Source organism: Ornithorhynchus anatinus, chromosome 4 (assembly GCF_004115215.2).
Source record: "Ornithorhynchus anatinus isolate Pmale09 chromosome 4, mOrnAna1.pri.v4, whole genome shotgun sequence".
Lineage (NCBI taxonomy): Eukaryota > Metazoa > Chordata > Mammalia > Monotremata > Ornithorhynchidae > Ornithorhynchus > Ornithorhynchus anatinus.
In genome coordinates this window covers 73438907-73457577 of record NC_041731.1, presented here as the reverse complement: position 1 = coordinate 73457577, position 18671 = coordinate 73438907, and the positions used below count along the sequence as shown (strand labels likewise).

Here is an 18671-nt window from a genome sequence, read left to right as displayed (position 1 = left end):
GTAAGCGCTTAATAAATTCCATAATTGTTAAAATGGGATTAATAAAATGAAGTTTGTCTTCCTCAGAGAAGTAGGGTTCATAATATCATTCAATATGCATTAAGCTGCCATTGTGAGCTAGGGGTACTGAAGCAGATACAGAAAATACTGAAGAAGGATTACAAATAATCTATCAGCATTCTGCTTACTGCTGCAAAGTTTATAGGGCAGCACAAATGACATTTTAGTATTTGTTAAACCATGTTTTAGGATTTCTAACTTTGGTCTTTCTGAATAAATGATTTTTAAGGAGGAAACCAATTCAGAATTCACAGGAGAACTGTCTACAACTCTTCAGCCCCATCTAAGCCAAGGATGAGCACACTTGCATTTTAAAATCAAGAGATGCAACTAATTATCCCTGCTGAATGTCACAGACAAAACCGTTTTTCAAAATGCCACATAAAGCCAGGAACTTGCACTGGACAGTATAGAATTTATCTTCATGTGAAATCGACAGGTTTTTTTAGGCTTTTATTTTGAGGTCATGAACAGATTTGGGATAAAAGATAAGATAAATCTTTCTAGGAGGTTAAAGACCTATAAAAATTGTTTCTGGGGACTGAAATATTAGCACACAATCAGGGTTCACCTTTTAACACAAACCATTATCCTAGAGTTATTGTCAGTAAAGATAAAGGCAGTGTGTTGGGTGGATTTTTTTAAAGACACTTTTTTTAGGAAATTCTATTTTACTTAATCTTAAATCCTGTCCCTCCTCATCTCACTCCAAACACCACAACCTGCTACCTTCCCCATAAGGGTGGCTTCACAAATTCAGCCAACCTTAGGCGGGAGAAAAATTTTCCTGGGTTGTGAATGTTTTTGCCAAATTTTCTTCCACTGCTGACTGCTAAATAGTGGGCACACATGTGGCTACTTCTTATCTACTATCTGAGGACTTAATCTCCTGATTGTCCAATAATAATAATCATTTTTGTATGTGTTTTAAAGCACTCAATCATCTTGCCCCCTCCTATATTACATCACTACTCTCCTACTACAACCTATCCCTCACACTTCACTCCTCTAATGCTAACCTTCTCACTGTACCTCAGTCTCATCTATCTCACTGCCAACCTCTTGCCCATGTTCTGCCTCTGGCCTGGAAAGCCTTCCCTCCTCAGAGCAGAAAGATAATTACTCTCCCCATTTTCAAAGCCTTATTGATAGCACATCTCCTCCAAAAATTCTTCCCTAAGTCCTCCTTTCCTCTTCCTCTCCCTTCTGCTTCAACCTGACTTGCTCCCATTATTCACCCCACCCTCATCCCCCCCAGCCCTCATGTCTATATCTGTAATTTATCTATTTACAGTAATATTTGTGGGCAGGGAATGTGTCTGTTATATTGTTATATTGTACTTTTCCAAGCACTAAATGTAGGGCTGGGCACACAGTAAGTCCTCAATGAATAGGAGGATTAACTGACTGCTAAATTCTGTGGTAGATACAAGATAATCAGGTTGGATACAGTCCCTATCCCATCTGGGTATCACAGTAAGTAGGTAGAATACAGTTAATAGGCCCCATTTTACAGATGAGGAAACTGAGGCAGAGAAAAATTAAATGGCTTGCCTAAGGTCACACAGCAGTCATGCAGAGGAGTTATGTTTTAAACCCACACTCTCTGACTCATAGTCTCATGCTTCTTTCACTCGGCTATATATTTATATCAAACCTTTCTAATGTTATCTGTTTTATACTATCAGCAGCTCCTCAGGGCAAGGAAAGTTCATTCTCTACCACCTAATTGCCTTATTCATCTTCTAATTCTAGTTCAGGTGCTGAGTGAATTCCTACAGAAAGGGTCCATCTTAACATGGAAGTTTGATCACCCTTTGGCCTTTTCAAGCATGCCCAGGGAATCTTACCAGTGGTGATAAATTTCAGGGAAGGGCTCTGAGAAGGTGGGGTAGTTAGGGAATAGAGGAAAGAAGGAGAAAAGGAAGAAAGGAAAGAAAGGAGAAAGAGGGAAAGAAAGAGGAGGAAAATGGTAAAAAAAGAGGAGTCCAACCCCTTCTCCAACACCTCAGGGATGGTCTTTTCTTGACCTTAAGACTGACACTTCCAGCATCCTTTGCCCTTTCCCTGGATCCATCCACTCACTTCCTTCACACTTTGGAACACACAAGTCCTGTGACGCCGGCAGCCACAGTGATGCTATGAGTCTAGAATTCCAACCCCCAGACCTTTTGCAGTAGATTCTGCCTCAGGTCCAGCCCTTACTCTCACGACAGTGACTCCATCCCCAGTATTTTAGCAGCACCCCAAAAAACTCTCTGTATGGTTCTTGTGCTTTATAAATATTTATGAAATGACCTGTTTTTTTCCATGTGCTTTTCTCTGACTCTATTGAGAAAGGCATGTGGTTCTGATAAGTGTGTTGTGTATGTAGATTTAAACTACATTTTTTATGGTATTTGTTAAGCACTTATGCTACATCAAGCACCGTTCTAGGAGCTCAGGTACATACAAGGTATTCAGGTTGGTCACACTCCCTGTCCCATATGGGGCTCACAGTCTTAATCTTCATTTTACATATGAGGTAGCTATGATCCAGAGAAGGGAAGACATGCCCAAGTTCACACAGTAGACAAGCAGCAGACCGAAATTAGAACTCAGGTCCTTCTGACTTCAGGCCCGGGCTTTATCCACTAGGCCATGCTCCTTCTCATTAACCCATGCTGTTTCTTGTAGAAGATCTTGGATGTGATCTATAACACTAACACCTGACCACCCCAGCTGTCTCTGACCCTACCCTGTCATGGGGTTTCCTTACAGCCCTTCCCAGTGCTTATCCTAGACTTTCAAAGTGGAGTTCGGCTTTCTTTTTCCACTCAATGTTATAAGGAACCGACACCCACTTCACCTTAATGTTTCTTGGGAACCAGCCTGTCCTGGCTTCTCCACAATAATCAATAGTTTTGGTTGAGCACTGTTCCACACAGAGCACTGAACTAAGAACAGTAGAGGAAGTAGGAAAGCTTTCTTGCCTCAAAAACTTTAAAATTGTAGTTTATATCTTCAGTGAGGTCCTCAACAGGGCAAACTAGTGAGGCTCTGAATGGCAAGTAAAGGACATTTGGTGGCTAAGGACAAGATTAAAATAGATTATGTGGATTTGGGTTAGAGTTCAGGCCATCTTTTTGTTAAGAATATAAAAGGGCACAGGAAACCTGGAAGGGACAAAGGTTTAAGTGAACTATAATGAGGGCAAGTCAGTGGGAATTTCAGAATGGGGTGAGGAGGGAGCAGGACAAGCAAAGACTAAATCAGAAAGATTTCCACATATGAAAGGTAAAGACATCTCAATGTTACATGCGTGTATGAAACCAAGTTGAAGCCATCTTTTTGGCATATGTTTCAGGTTCCATAATAACCAAAGACAGCTTGGAGGTAGGTTGAAGGAAACACCTTTTTATTGTGTCGATTGCCTCCGAAGTAATGATTGTACATTCCTGGTTATGCTGAGCGATTTTACAGTTGCTTATTAGAATTGAAATATTCCAGAATATTTTTCTCTGACCTAATGTTATTATCATCAAGTTGGCTGATAAATGAGTTCAATGGAGAGGATTCATAAATCGACATCTTATTATCAAAATGGATGAGAAAGCCCTACCTAAAGAATAATATTTTCCAACATACATCAGTTTATTTATATACAGGAAACATTGACTTACGCAAGAAGAAAAGGAATCCTCCTATTTGGTGTAAATTCTGAGGTCTTTTACTGTACCTTATGAACTAAGCCTCAAATCAGTGAGCACAAGGCCAAGACACCTGCAGTCATGCTTCCATTGCACCTGCATGAATTTGTATCAGGAGGTGTGAGCCTGCCAAAATAAGAGTGCAAATATGCCAGTGTAGTTTTGGAGATTTGGCTCACGATGTTCCCCACTGATTAGAAATTTCAAATGGAAGAATACCACATTAATGAAGACTGGGCATTTGTGCCATTTTATCTCAAAACCCATCCATTCAAAGATCGTGATTCATGAGAATACTCACTCTACTCCTTTGAATCTCTTTGGGAATTAGTAATTTGTTGTCTGTCTTATTACAGTTAGTACAAGAAGTGAATCATGAAGTAGCATGGCCTAGTGGAAAGAGCATGGACCTGAGAATCAGAGGACTTGGGTTCTATAACTGGCTTTGCCAACTGTCTGCTGTTTGACCTTGAGCATGTCACTTAATTTACCTGTGTCCTAGTTACCTTATCTGCAGAATGGGCATTAATTCCTACTCCTTAATTAATCCTATTTTACTACATTTTTAAAGTTCTTGAAGCAAGAAAGCTTTCCTAAAGCTTGCTCTGCGTGGAACAGTGCTCAACCAAAACTATTGATTACTGTGGAGAAGCCAGGACAAGCTGGTTCCCAAGAAACATTGAGGTGAAGTGGGTGTCAAGTTCCTTTGTAGGACTGAGTGGAAAAAGGAAGCTGAAGTCTACTTTGAAGGTCTAGGAGAGAGCAGTGGGGAGGGCCAGAAGGAAACCCCATGAGAGGGTAGGGTCAGAGACACCTGGGGATGCCAGGTGTTAGTGTTCATTCATTCATGCATTCAGTGGTATTTATTGAGCACTTACTATGTGCAGAGCACTGTACTAAGCACTTGGAATGTACAATTCAGCAACAGATAGAGACAATCCCTCCCAATAATGGGCTCGCAGTCTAAACGGGGGCGACAGCAAAGGAAAACAGAACAAAACAAGTAGGCTGGCTTGATATCGTCAAGATAAATAGTATCATGGATATATACACATCATTAATAAAATGAGTAGAGTAATAAATAATATATACAAATATGCACAGTGCTGAGGGGAGGGGAGGAGGAGCAGATGGAAAAGGGCGCTCAGTCTGGGAAGGTCTCCTGGAGGAGGTGAGCTCTCAGTAGGGCTTTGAAGAGGGGAAGAGAGTTAGTTTGGCAGATGTGAGGAGGGAGAGCATTCCAGGACACTGGCAGGACCTGGGCCAGGGGTCGACAGAGGGACAGGAGCAAACGAGGGACCATGAGGAGGTGAGTGGCAGAGGAGTGGAGTGTATGGGGTGGGCAGTAGAAAGAGAGAAGGGAGGTGAGGTAGGAGGGGGCAAGTTGATGGGGAGCTTTTGAAGCCAAGAGTGAGTTTTTGTTTTGTGCAGAGGTTGATAGGCAACCACTAGAAGTTTTTAAGGAAGGGAGTGACATGCCCAGAGCATTTCGGTAGGAAGGTAAACCGGGCAGCAGAATGAAGAATAGACTGGAGTGAGGAGAGACAGAAGGAAGCAAGATCAGAGAGGAGGCTGATACAATAATCCAGTCGGGTTGTACCAGCACAGTAGCAGAGTTATAAATCACATCCAAGATCTTCTACAAGAAACAGCATAGCTTAATGAGAAGCAGCATGGCCTAGTGGATAAAGCCTGGATCTGACGTCAGAAGGACCTGAGTTCTAATTCTGGTCTACTGCTTGTCTACTGTGTAACCTTGGGCATGTCTTTCCTTCTCTGGACCTCAGCTACCTCTTACGTAAAATGGGCAGTGAGCCCCATATAGAGCAGCATCTGTTCAACCTGATTATCTTGTATTTACCCCAGTATTTAATATAGTGCCTTGCACACAGTATAAGCTTAACAAATACCATAAAAAATATGCTATAGGAGATATACTTTTAACAGAACTGTAGAGTGTGAGTATGGGGAGTTGAAGGGAGAGTACAACAAATGTTTGGGTAACAGGTGGAATTTCACCTAAATCCCTAAGTAGTGGACACCCAGGTTAGAATGGAACACTCCTCTTCTCCTTAGGTTTAATAATAATGTTGGTATTTGTTAAGCACTTACTATGTGCCGAGCACTGTTCTAAGCGCTGGGGGAGACACAGGGGAATCAGATTGTACCACGTGGGGCTCACAGTCTTAATCCCCATTTTACAGATGAGGTAACTGAGGCACCGAGAAGTTAAGTGACTTGCCCAAAGTCACATAGCTGACAAGTGGCTGAGCTGGGATTCAAACCCATGACCTCTGACTCCAAAGCCCGTGCCCTTTCCACTGAGCCACGCTGCTTCTTTCTGCCATTAACTCTATTTCCAGATGTTTCTTAACTCCCTGAATGTTCTCTTGAGTACTGAAAAATGTTCCGTTTAAATTTCCAAATCCTTTGAGTAGACTTACATCCTACGATTGTTTTCTTGAAAAGAAGAACTAATGATTAGTGAAATCCTAGAACAAACAATTATCCAAGACTATTCTAATATTCCCATTAAATTAGTCTCTGACCTGGAGCAACACATTAAAGCTTTCTTTTTTCCCCGCATTTACTGACCTTTAAAATAGGTAGATCAACCTTCTAAATTAGCTATTAATGTTTAGCTATGTTTCAATAGTTAATTAACCTGAAAAACCTATTTAGATCCAAAAGTTGTAGATTAGTGATGTTAGCTTTCTGAAATTTTCAATTGATAGTTGTATGGCAAATGGGTCAACTGGGACAAATGAGCGTCTATTTGTATAGTGTTTAACCCAATTTATAGTGTTAATTAAATGACACTGGATGTGAATTAAAATTAAAGACACGAATGTTTCAATTTACCACATTAGCAATAAATAAAATGAAAATTTAGCACAATATAGTATTTGGCTTAGAAATGTAATTCAGTTCTAATTTAGTTTAGATTAGCGGTACTACCAGTCACTTTTTGAGTTTTTAAAAAAGGAAAAGCTGTTTGCAATTTTCTACATATTTTAATTTTAGGAGCATAGGTACCTGAATATTTATAATATGTTCCCAGTAATCATTTACAATATGTAATGCATATTAATATAAATAATGTGAACTGAAAATATGATTTCAGATTTATTAAGGGCTGTGCAACTTCAGAATTAAGTACTGTTTTCAACAGGGAAGCTTCAAACAATTCAAATTACTTTCAATTTTATTTAACCATTTTACTGATCCAATCATGATTTTAGTCAACTCTAAAATGGCAGCTTTGGACAGATTTCTTTAAACATGTGTTTGTCTTTTCCTTCATTTCAAACCAGACAGATGTTTTGATATTCTGTAACACAGAAAATTAGGACCTAAAATAGCAGGTGGAAATCTTGGATTTTAATCCCAGCTCTGCCGATTGCTTGCTGCATAAATTTAGACAAAATATTTCTCTGTGTTTTGTCAGATGTAAAACAGGGGATTAAGTACCTGTTCTTCCTATACCTTAGAATGTGTGCGCCACATGAGGCAATGACTGTCTAACTTGATTGTGTTGTATCTCTCCCAGTACTTAATACAGTGTTTGGCACTTCGAAGTGCTTAGCAAATACCATTAAATTATTATTATTATTATTATTATTATTATTATTTTATATAACATGCTTTTTAAAAAATGTTAAGTGCATATTATGTACCAAGCACAGTTCTAAACTCCGGGCTAGATATAAAATAATCAGGGTGGACACAGTCCCTGTCGCACATGGGGCTCACAGACTAAGTAGGAGGGAGTAGGATTTAATTGCCATTTTAGAGATGCTAGCAAATGTAGTCATCTCGGTTTACGAATTTCCAAGACAGAAATGACTGTTTAAATTCCTACAAGTTCTCCTTCAGTACCTTGACCGCCTCTCTGAAGAAAAAAAAAGAGTAAACATTTCCATTCTCTGGTGATAAAAGAGTAATCAGTTCCTCACAACAGGGGGCCACCTATGGCATAGGGCTAGTGCTATTAAGTCACCAGAAAGAAAAGTGTGAAGAAGCTGCAGCAATGAGATATCTGTGAATTGCTCCACTACACATTGCCAAGGGGAAGAAAGGAGGTGGGGAAGGAAATTATGTCCTAAAAATTCTCCCCTCCCACACCTCCACTATCAACGTTGGACAATGGCAAGACTGTCAGCAAAACCATCATTAAAGCTGTCACCCACTCTTGCCAACACCCTTGCCCACATCAGCAGACTCCATGCCCTAACTGCTTCTCTCCTTCTGGGTGCTTTCATTGCAATGGACAACTGGGAGTTCAGCTTGGGTGTGAAGCCAGTGACCTTTTCTTTAGGCTGGAAGGTTAATATGGGCCTCCACAGGGCAGATTCTAGGACAATTTCTGCCAATTTCAGTTACTCTTCCTCCTTTAGATGTGCCGGTTGATGACTCTGTAAACCCCAAAATGTGAACTTTCTAAAAGTCTGCCCACCTCTGCCTTATTTACAAAGAACTCCCTGGGCACATAGAAATTGAGCTTTTGATGAGTGAAGAAAGAGTATCATTTAATTTCCTGTTTTAAGCAGGGAAAAAAAAGAATCTGCAAATAATTAGAAAAGGAATTAACATAGTTTTTTTGAGTTTGCTGTGTAAGAAAAAGCCAGCAGATGGAGCTTTTCAGTTATTATTATTCAGTAACCCAAGAGTTCAGTTCACATAAAGGCATAAGAGTTAGATTTTAAATACATCCATTTCTATGTTATCTGAAGAATGGATATAATTCATACTTTTCATTAAAGGCATTTTGCTATAAGGTGGTTTAAACATGAAACATTTAAATATTTAATTAAATGAATTGTTAAGCTGAAACCATACTATTTTTTGTCAGAGCAGATCTTTATTACCTTATAAATTTTACCCAAGATGACTCCTGCAATCTTTTTTCTTTCTAGTAACTTAACAATAAACAATTCTACCTGATGATACTCCTATTTAGTAAGGAAATAATGCAGAAATATTTAGTACATTTGAGAAGCACTTAACAAACTGTTTTTTAAATAAAGGTAATAATTTATAAAAATAACACAAACAGCAATGGGTAGTTGTAGGAACAGTCATTGATCATTCACTTGGTGTCGTGAACTGAACTAGGTGATTGGGAAGAAAAGAATGATGTAGTAGCCAACATGGAGCTTACACTCTAACCTGAAAGACAAATACATAACACTAGACTGGTCAACATGAATGAACTGATCAGGCCTATATACATGAGTGTTATGAGGTGTAAAGAAGTTCATAAGTGCTAGAGTTGATTAAAAGGATGATATGGTTCAGGTGATGGGAAATTAATCAGGAAAAGCTTCCTGGGCAAGGTGGGATTTAAAGAGGGGTGTGGTGAGAGCTAACATAATATATGTACTAAAACTACATACAGGTATACCTCAGGTTACATGTAGCAACAATATGTGCCATCTAGGGATATGTGTCCCTATTCTTTGATGTACTGTACCCCAAAACTTGTTTCACTACAAAATTATGTCTTTGTTTTGTGTGATTCAATTCTCTCCTTGACCCCTTCTCTCTTCTCTCTTACTCCAGCCCTTCCCACCCTCACATTTTTGCAGCTGATTTTCTGGGTCTCCTCCTCCCATCTGCATTTCACTGGCTTTCTTTTTAATTCCATTAATTGGCACAGGTCATCTTCATTTCTAAGCTTAATGGCTGCCAGTCCTCCTAATTCTGCCACTTCCCATTGCTGCCCAGCTTTCCCAGCCAAAGCCACAGGGATGGAATGGATGGATAGAAACTATGATTTATCAAGCAGAAGGGTGAGAAAGTGGATGTTAATACTTCTCCATCCCAGCTTTGATGTGATCTTACTTTGTGAAGGACATGCTTACAAACAAGTCATCACTCTTGGAGCCTTGATATATATGTATATGTATGTGTATTATATGTATATAATAAACTGACTATATATACACATCTAGCAGGCCATTATCAAAGATGACACTAATAACAGGTATTAATAAACTGATGGTATTTGTTAAGGGCTTACCATGAACCAAGAGCTGTTCTAAACACTGGGATAGATCTAAGTTAATCAGGTCAGACACAGATCCTGTCCTACATATGGTTCACAGTCTAAGTGGAAGAGAAGAAAAGGATTGAATCACCAACTGATACGTGAGTATGTTGTTGGAATGGATCTGTGGGGTTTAAGTAAGGTTAGAGCCTCAACAGGTTCCCCAGCGGATTAGCACAATTTTACTTCAGCTTGTTAATGAGGCAAAATCTTTCAAGATAATCCAACAAACGAGTGGTTCATATTGGCATCTGATAGAGAAGCAGCATGGCATTGTGGATAGAGCACAGACCTGGGAATCAGAAGGTCTTTTGTTCTAATCTCGGCTCTGCCACTTGTCTGCTGTGTAAACTTGGGCAAGTCATTTCACTTCTCTGGGCCTCAGTTACCTCATCTATAAAATGAGGCTTGAGGCTGTGAACCCCATGTGGGACAGGGACTCTGTCCAACCTGATTTCCTTGAATCCACTCCATAGCATAGTACAGTGCCTGGCAAATAGTGAGTGCTTAACAAATACCATAATATTATTATCATTATAGATTGTCTTCAAAGTTTGAATTGCAAAATGGCCAGATCTGATGGCCCTTGGCCAGTGCCAGGGAAAAGAGAGGCAGGACTTTCCTTGACCCCACTTCTCCTATCACAGGGGAATTTGTGAGCCAGGAGCTCTCCCTGCTAGAGGACGTCTGCCCCGGACTACAGGATCAGCTCCAGAAAGAAAGACGTGGGTCTTCTTCCAGGAAGGGTTGGAGTCCAGCTCGCAAATGCCCAAGTACAAGTCCTCTTCTCCAGGTCCCTTTTCTGGAGTTGACCCCCACAGCAGGGCCCAGGGCAGAGGCCTCTCAGGCCCCCTACTCATGAGCTGATCCGCGTGACAAGGACTAGGAAGAGAGTGGCACTGTGGTGCAGGTTTTAGGGACGATGCCTCTGGTTTCTTCTGCAATTGTATTTATTAAGGTGCTTATTATGTGCCAAGCACTGTTCTAAGCACTGAGGTAGATGCAAGGTAATCATATGGGACACAGTCCCTGTCCTACATGGGGCTCACAGTCTTAATCCCCATTTTAAAGATGAGGTAACTGAGGCACAGAGAATTCATTCATTTCATTCAATAGTATTTATTGAGCGCTTACTATGTGCAGAGCACTGTACTAAGCGCTTGGAATGAACAAGTCGGCAACAGATAGAGACAGTCCCTGCCATTTGACGGGCTTACAGTCTAATCGGGGGAGACAGGCAGACAAGAACAATGGCAATAAATAGCGTCAAGGGGAAGAACATCTCGTAAAAACAATGGCAACTAAATAGAATCGAGGCGATGTACATTTCATTAACAAAATAAATAGGGTAATGAAAATATATACAGTTGAGCAGATGAGTATAGTGCTGAGGGGATGGGAAGGGAGAGGAGGAGGAGCAGAGGGAGATGGGGGGAAAAGAGGGTTAAGCTGCAGAGAGGTGAAGGGGGGGTGGTAGAGGGAGTAGAGGGAGAAGGGGAGCTCAGTCTGGGAAGGCCTCTTGGAGGAGGTGAGTTTTAAGTAGGGTTTTGAAGAGGGGAAGAGAATTAGTTTGGCGGAGGTGAGGAGGGAGGGCGTTCCAGGACCGCGAGAGGACGTGGCCCAGGGGTCGACGGCGGGATAGGCGAGACTGAGGGACGGTGAGGAGGTGGGCGGCAGAGGAGCGGAGCGTGTGGGGTGGGCGGTAGAAAGAGAGAAGGGAGGAGAGGTAGGAAGGGGCAAGGTGATGGAGAGCCTTGAAGCCTAGAGTGAGGAGTTAGTGAAGGGACTTGCCTTAGTCACACAGCAGACAAGAGGCAGAGCCAGGATTAGAACCCACCTCCTCTGATTCCCAAACCCTGCTCTTGCTGCTTCTCACAGGCCATGTTGCTTCTCATGTGTGGACTGTGGGAGCAGAGTGTGGGCTCAGGGAGGGTGCCAGGCCAGCATCAGATTGTGTCAGATGACTGGCAGATATAAATCAGAGTGGGCATAGCTTCTCTCTGGTTATAATTCAACCCCTTCTACTAGGGTTTGGTAGATCTGCTAGGATGTGCAGACACATTAGTAATCCAATGAAATACCTCATGCAACTTGCATTCCCATCACACATTAATATAACCCTTTGTCGAATGAATGGCTTTGACATGTACAGGGTCTAATTAGGTGTTCAGTACTTTTTTTGATGTCTGGATTTTAGCAAATCTACATGATTAGGAAATCCTCTCTCCTGATTGCTGCTTGTCAATCAATCAATTGATTTTTTTTATTGAGCATTTACTGCATACAGAGCACTGTTACTAAGCACTTGACAGAGTAAAACAGAATTAGCAGACATGTTCCCTGCTCGAAACAAGTGGGCACATTTATTCAATCTCTCAGTTGAGATCTAAATTATAACTGTCAAGAATGTATGCAATAATTTCAAAACACTAATTCCATATTTAAGAGTAAGGTCTCATAGGGTCAAGGAGCAACCAAAAAGTAGCTCTCAAATAATATTTTACAGTATATTTCAGATGACTGAGTGTGCAATACAAATTTTCCTTTGGAAAACAGGCTCACATTCTTTTATACAAATTTCACAGGCAAATATGAAGTTAAACATTTTACTGATTGATAAATGAGTAATGCATTAATTTTGCATTAATTTAACAATGTCTCTGACATTATTTTCATGTAAGACAAATTTACAAAAATGTCCTTGAAAGCTACACAGGCAATTTCCCATAAAATAATTAAATTAAAAACCCAAGAAACTGTTATTTAAATACAAAGAAAACTGATTGTGGATAATAATGCTTGGGATGATCATCGCTGGTATATATACTACTGGTTTATGGTATATATTCTACTGATTTATTTGGAAGGTGAACTCCTGAAATTCTAAAAAACTGAGCAACCATGCATGATTTTATGATAACATGAAACACAAATTATCCAATATTCCACACTGTGTTCTTGAGGAGCCTAAAAGAGTTACAGAAAGAACATTACTTGTTCAATAACTACTTATTTTTGAGGAACAAAAAGGGTTTTACTTTTAAGTGGTTATGTATAAAGTACAAATTTAATAACAAGAATGATATAATGGTAATAATAGTTAAGTGGTTACTATGTGTCAAGCACTGTACTAAGCAATGGGGTTAATGCAAGATAATAAGGTAGGGCACAGTCCTGTCTTGCATGGGTTCACATTCTACATAGGAGGTAGAAGGTATTTAATCTCTAATTTATAGATGTGGAAACTGAGGCTTAACTGTCTGCTGCAATAATCTCCACAAATTCTTGAATTTGTAAGAATTATAGTGTCTTCTGTAAGGCCAGTATTAGTTGATGTTGGAAGAATACTAGAAGTTTTATATTAATAAGATCCTTAGAGCAACTACCTTGTTTTCAGGCTAATATGATTGTTTTTCCATAGAGTACAAATAGATGTATCTCCTATTAATTTCAGAATGCAAAAAAAAAAAATCTGCTTATAAATAAATATTATATTGATTACATGTTCAATATTTCAACCAGTGGCCTATATTTTCAGTAAAAGCAGAGAATCTGGAGTGACCAGTATTAGAGTGTGTGTTCACTTTATACATGATAACATTATTTTTAATATATTTCACAAAGCACACTTCTTTTGTTAGAACTATCCAGTAGATTTCAAAATATTTTAATGCATTATATGTGTTGAAAGTGTATGAAGATTTGCAAATAATTGTTGGGTTGTATAACTGAATCAAAGCGTATTCCTAAAGTGGTTCCCTGATGTATATACCAACAACATTCCAGGCAATCAGACAAAATCTACTTAGTAGTCTACTGTCTTAATATTTAATTGCAAAAAACTTTTTTTTAAAATTAAAACTTTCCATTTCTCCATGAACAAGGCCCTTGGTAATTTATTTTTTTTGTCCTAATGTAAGAATAATTACATTTTTCCTTGAAACTAAAGTTGGGATAGCCATTTTGTCTAGGCAAAAATATTTTCATTCAACTTCCCACATTATAGATAGTGATATAGCAATAGGCACTTCAGTTAGTTTGAAACCCTATTTTATCAGGTTGCTTAATTGATCACTCTTATTATTTGCTTAATTTCCTTACATGGAGGTTTAGCAGAAGACATTCAAAGCAATTTGAAGTGAGTTTGATGCAAAAATAAAGCTATTTCTCCTTCAAGAAAACACCATCAGATCTCTGTGAGAAAGTCTATTTAACATCTGCAGCACTTCATAGTAACAATGGTGTTTACTGGTAAATAGACTTTTGATTGTGAACAATCCCACACTCAACAGGAGACTAAATGAGATTTGAGTCCAAGCATACCAACAAAAAAGCACCAAGCTTGAAAATACTAACGGTTTGGAATGTACTCTTTTTAACTCACTTACTTGGAAGGAATGACAAATTGACTAAAATTTTAAAGAATTTTTAAAAACATTAACATTTTAAAGAAGTTTTTTATTTTTGCAATTACTACCTTTTCCATTAGAAATTAATACATAATGGGTTAAAAATGGGTATTATTCTATCCCAATCCAGCTCTGATATGTCCCTGTTTTATCAATCAATAAATCATATTTTTTGAGTGCTTATAATATGCAGAGCACTGTACTAAGACCTTGGGGAAGGACAATACAACAAAATTAGCAGCCACATTCCCTGCTAATAATAATGATAATGGTACTTGTTAAGTGCTTACTATGTACCTAGCACTGTTTTAAGCACTGGAGTAGATAAAAGTCAATCAAGTTGGACACAGTCTCTGTCCCTTATTGGACTCACACTCTTAATCCCCATTTTTTACATATGAGGTAAGTGAGGCACAGAGACATTGTAAATTACTCAAGGTCACACAGTAGACATGTGACAAAGCTGGGATTAGAACCCAGGTCCTTCTGTCTCCCAGGCCTGTGCTCTATCCACTAAGCCACACTGCTTCTCTGAGCTTACAGTATAGAGGGGAAGACGGGCATTAATATGAAAAAATAGGTAATTTATGACACTAATAAACGTGAAGTAAATTATGTTTTATGACAGACATGCTTAAAAATAAGTCAGTTTATTGGTCTCAGGTATAATTACATATTTATATAATTATTACATTATAACATTATAACAATTACTAAATCCTGTCCATTGGTCCTTAACAACATCAGTAAAATTGCCCATTCTTCTTCATCCAAGCTGCTACCACATTAGTCCAAACACTTATCCTGTCCTGCCTTGAGTACTATATCAGCCTCCTTACTGAACTCCCTGCTTCTGCTGTCTCCCCACTCCAGTCCCTACTTCAGTCTGTTGCCCATTTCGTTTTTCTACAAAACTTTCAGGCCATGTTTCCCCACTCCTAAAGAACCTCCCGTGTTTGTCCATCCACCTCTACATCAAACAAAAACTTCTTACCATCGGTTTTAAATCACTTAACTTGTCCCCTCTTATCCCTCCTTGCTTCTCTCCTATTGCACCCCAGACCACACACTTTACTCCTCCCATGCTAAACTTTTCTGTATTCATTCATTCAATCGTATTCATAGAGCACTTACTGTGTGCAAATAAGTATACTAACTGCTTGGGAGTGTGCAATATAATAACAAACAGACATTCCTGCCCTCAATGAGCTCACAGTCTAGAGGGGGAGACTGACACTAATATAAATGAATATATAAGTAATCGAAGTACAGCTATATGCTGACAGATATATATATGTGCTGTGGGATGGGAGGGAGGATGAATGAAGGAAAAAGTCAGGTAGACAGAGAAGGTAGTGTAAAAAGAGGAAAGGAAGGCTTAAGGAAGGCTTCTTAGAGGAAATATGCCTTCAATAAGGTTTTGAAGTAGGATCGAGTAATTATCTGTCATAATGAGGAGAGAGGGCATTCCAGGCCAGAGTTTGGGGAGGCAAGAGGTTGGTGATGACATAGAGAAGATTGAGGTACCTCGATCTCATCTATGTTGCTGCCCATTTAACACCCACGTCCTGCCTTTGTCCTGAAACACCCTCTGCATATCTGACAGCAGCAGTGAGGAACAGTATGGCTTAGTGGAAAGAGCATGGGCTTGGTAGTCAAAAGATGTGAGTTCTAATCCCAGCTCTGCCACTTGTATGCTGTGGGACTTCGGGCAAGCCACTTAACTTCTCTGTGCCTTTGTTCCCTCATCTGTAAAATGGCGATTAAGACTGGGAGCCCCGCGTGGGACAACCTGACTACTTTGTATCTACACAGAGCTTAGAACAGTTCTCAGCACATAGTAAGAGCTTAACAAATACCATAATTATTATTATTATTTTTACCTGACTTGCTCCTTCATTCACCTTCCCTCCAATCCCCACAGCCCCACAACACTTAAGTACATATCTAGACTGTGAGCTTGTCTCTAGACTGTGAGCTCAATGTGAGCAGGAATGTTTTGGGTTGTTGATATATTGTACTCTCCCAAACACTTAGTACAGTGCTTTCCAAATAGCAAGCACTCAATAAATGTGATTGAATGAATATCAAGCAGCATGTTCTAGTGCATAGAGCACAAGCCTGGGAGTCAGGAGGACCTGGGTCCTAGTCCCCGCTCTGTCATGTGCCTGCTGTATGACCTTGGATAAGTCACTTCACTTCTCTTTGCCTCAATTCCCTCATCTGTAAAATGTGGATTAAGACTGTAAGCCTTATGTCGGACAGGAACTGTGTCCAACATGATTAACTTGTTACTACCCCAGCAGTTAGTAAAGTGCCTGGCACACTGTAAGGGCTTAACAAATACAATAATACTATAACAATTATTATTATTAATGTTACTATTAATGTCTTTCTCACCCTCTAGACTGTAAAATTCTAGTGGGCTGGGAATGTGTCTGTTATATTGTTATTTTCTATTCTCCCAAGCATTTAGACAGTGATCTGCATGCAATAAACACTCAGTAAATATGACTGACAGACCATAACAGATACATTCCCTGCCCACCAATGAGATGACCTGCAAAAGAGTAAAAGGAGTTAGTTTTGAAAACTAACAGTTGAGCCAAGGCTCTATGCAGAAAAAAACATGTCTCACAATTAGAAAAAGCCAATTTTGAATATGTCATTTTATAAAAAATGTATGATTGGAAAAGCTGAATATTGATTAGAAAACATGTCCCCAGTCTGAATTCCCTTTTAGAGAACAAATCCAGGAAAAGTCATTTTGGAGAATAAAGCCAATCAAAAAAAGAGGGTGAAAAGAAGCAAGTAGTGGCTTAGTGGAAAGAGCATGGGCTTGGGAGTCAGAGTTCGTGAGTTCTAATTCTGGCTCCACCACTTATCAGCTGTGTGACTTTGGGCAAGTCACTTCACTTCTCTCTGCCTCAGTTCCCTCATCTGTAAAATGGGGATTAAGTCTGTGAGCCCCATGTGGGACAACCTGATTACCTTGTATCTACCCCAGTGAACAGTGCTTGGCACATAGGAAGAGCTTAAAAAATACCATCATTATTAAATAATATTAATTATACAATATTGGCACCTGCATTTTTATATTTCATGAAAATACCTTAAAGCTTAGTGAAGAGCCATAAATATTTGAATTTATGCTTGAAAGATTCAATAAAAGAAGGGAAAGGCTTTAATGCTAAGAATTCTGTGATTCAATGTTTAGTACAGTGTTTTTAACACAGTAAATACTCAATAAATATGATTGAATGAATGTAACATGTAAATTCTGGTTTTATGTGTCAAGTCCTAGAGATTCAGCTGCAAATTGTTGTTGATGCAGTAAAGGTGCTAATGAGAAGGGAATTTTTTTTTTTTTTCCCGTACCTTAATGAATACACAGTGTTCTTCCCTGGTGAAAATTCAGTAGCAGCACAGGAATGAATAATTCATTTGTGAAGGTACTCATAATATTGTATCTGGATGCGTTTAAAATCTTGAACATCTGGGACTTCTTCCAGGTTTGTTTTAATTATGAAAATGCTCAAGAAAACTCCAGCAGTTATTTGGACAGCAGACACCTAAAAACTCTAATAACACTATCTCTATTTGAATCCTTTCATTTGAAATAATAACTTGACAGTGCAACTACACTGACTTTTATAGCTCTTTCTCAAATCATTCCCACCATATTCACTTATTGGTATCACGAACACTTCATGTTTGCTACAACACCTTAATGCCATTGAATGGTTGCTGAATTAGCACTTTGCTTACAGGATATAACTTTCAAAGTCAACTGGCTCTGAATTCATATTTGTGCATGTTCAAATGTACAAAATTCAACAAATGTCTAGAGTTTTGAAGACTGAAATGGAGTCTTTCTTCCTTTTGATTTTTCTTTTTTAATGTTTACTTTAGATAGAGTTTGTAGAATAGGTTTACCTTACCTAGTATGGAAAATATATGTGAAGTTTGGGTGAATCAACCTGAATTAGAAAAATCTGGCAAAATACACTATTTTTACGATATGTTAAATGATACTTTAGGAGGACAGCCTGGATCACAGACACTTATTAATTATCACCTTGATTATGACCTTTTCTAGTCTTTGGTTCAGGTTCTGAGGCAATATTTGCCTTATTGTCAGAGCACAACAGTTCCACACTAGTAAAGACAGCTTTCTGTTTAAATGACCAAACTGAATGACTAATTTTCCTGAGTTAACCCAGTCATAATGCCTTTTTCAAAGTGAATATGTATTTTATAAGGAGATTAACCTTGCAATGTTTGTAGTTTTTAGAGAGGAAAGAGTGAAAGAATCACCAATCTTAAGAGTTCACTGCTTGGAACAAAATGTAAGACAAGATGTATCTTAGAATTATTGTTAATGGTAATGTCACTTACTGAGAATTCACTGGTAGTAATACTAAGTACTAAGTGCTAAGTACTCCAAGTTCAAAACCTAGAAGT

The 18671-nt window shown here is 39.0% G+C and overlaps 1 protein-coding gene and 1 pseudogene across 1 annotated transcript in view; one reads left to right on the top strand and one right to left on the bottom strand.

Moving 5' to 3' along the window:
* CSMD3 (CUB and Sushi multiple domains 3) overlaps window positions 1-18671 on the top strand; it is a 778187-nt gene that overhangs the window by 85756 nt on the left and 673760 nt on the right.
* Window positions 1-18671, bottom strand: part of LOC100081141 — a 74573-nt pseudogene that overhangs the window by 55242 nt on the left and 660 nt on the right.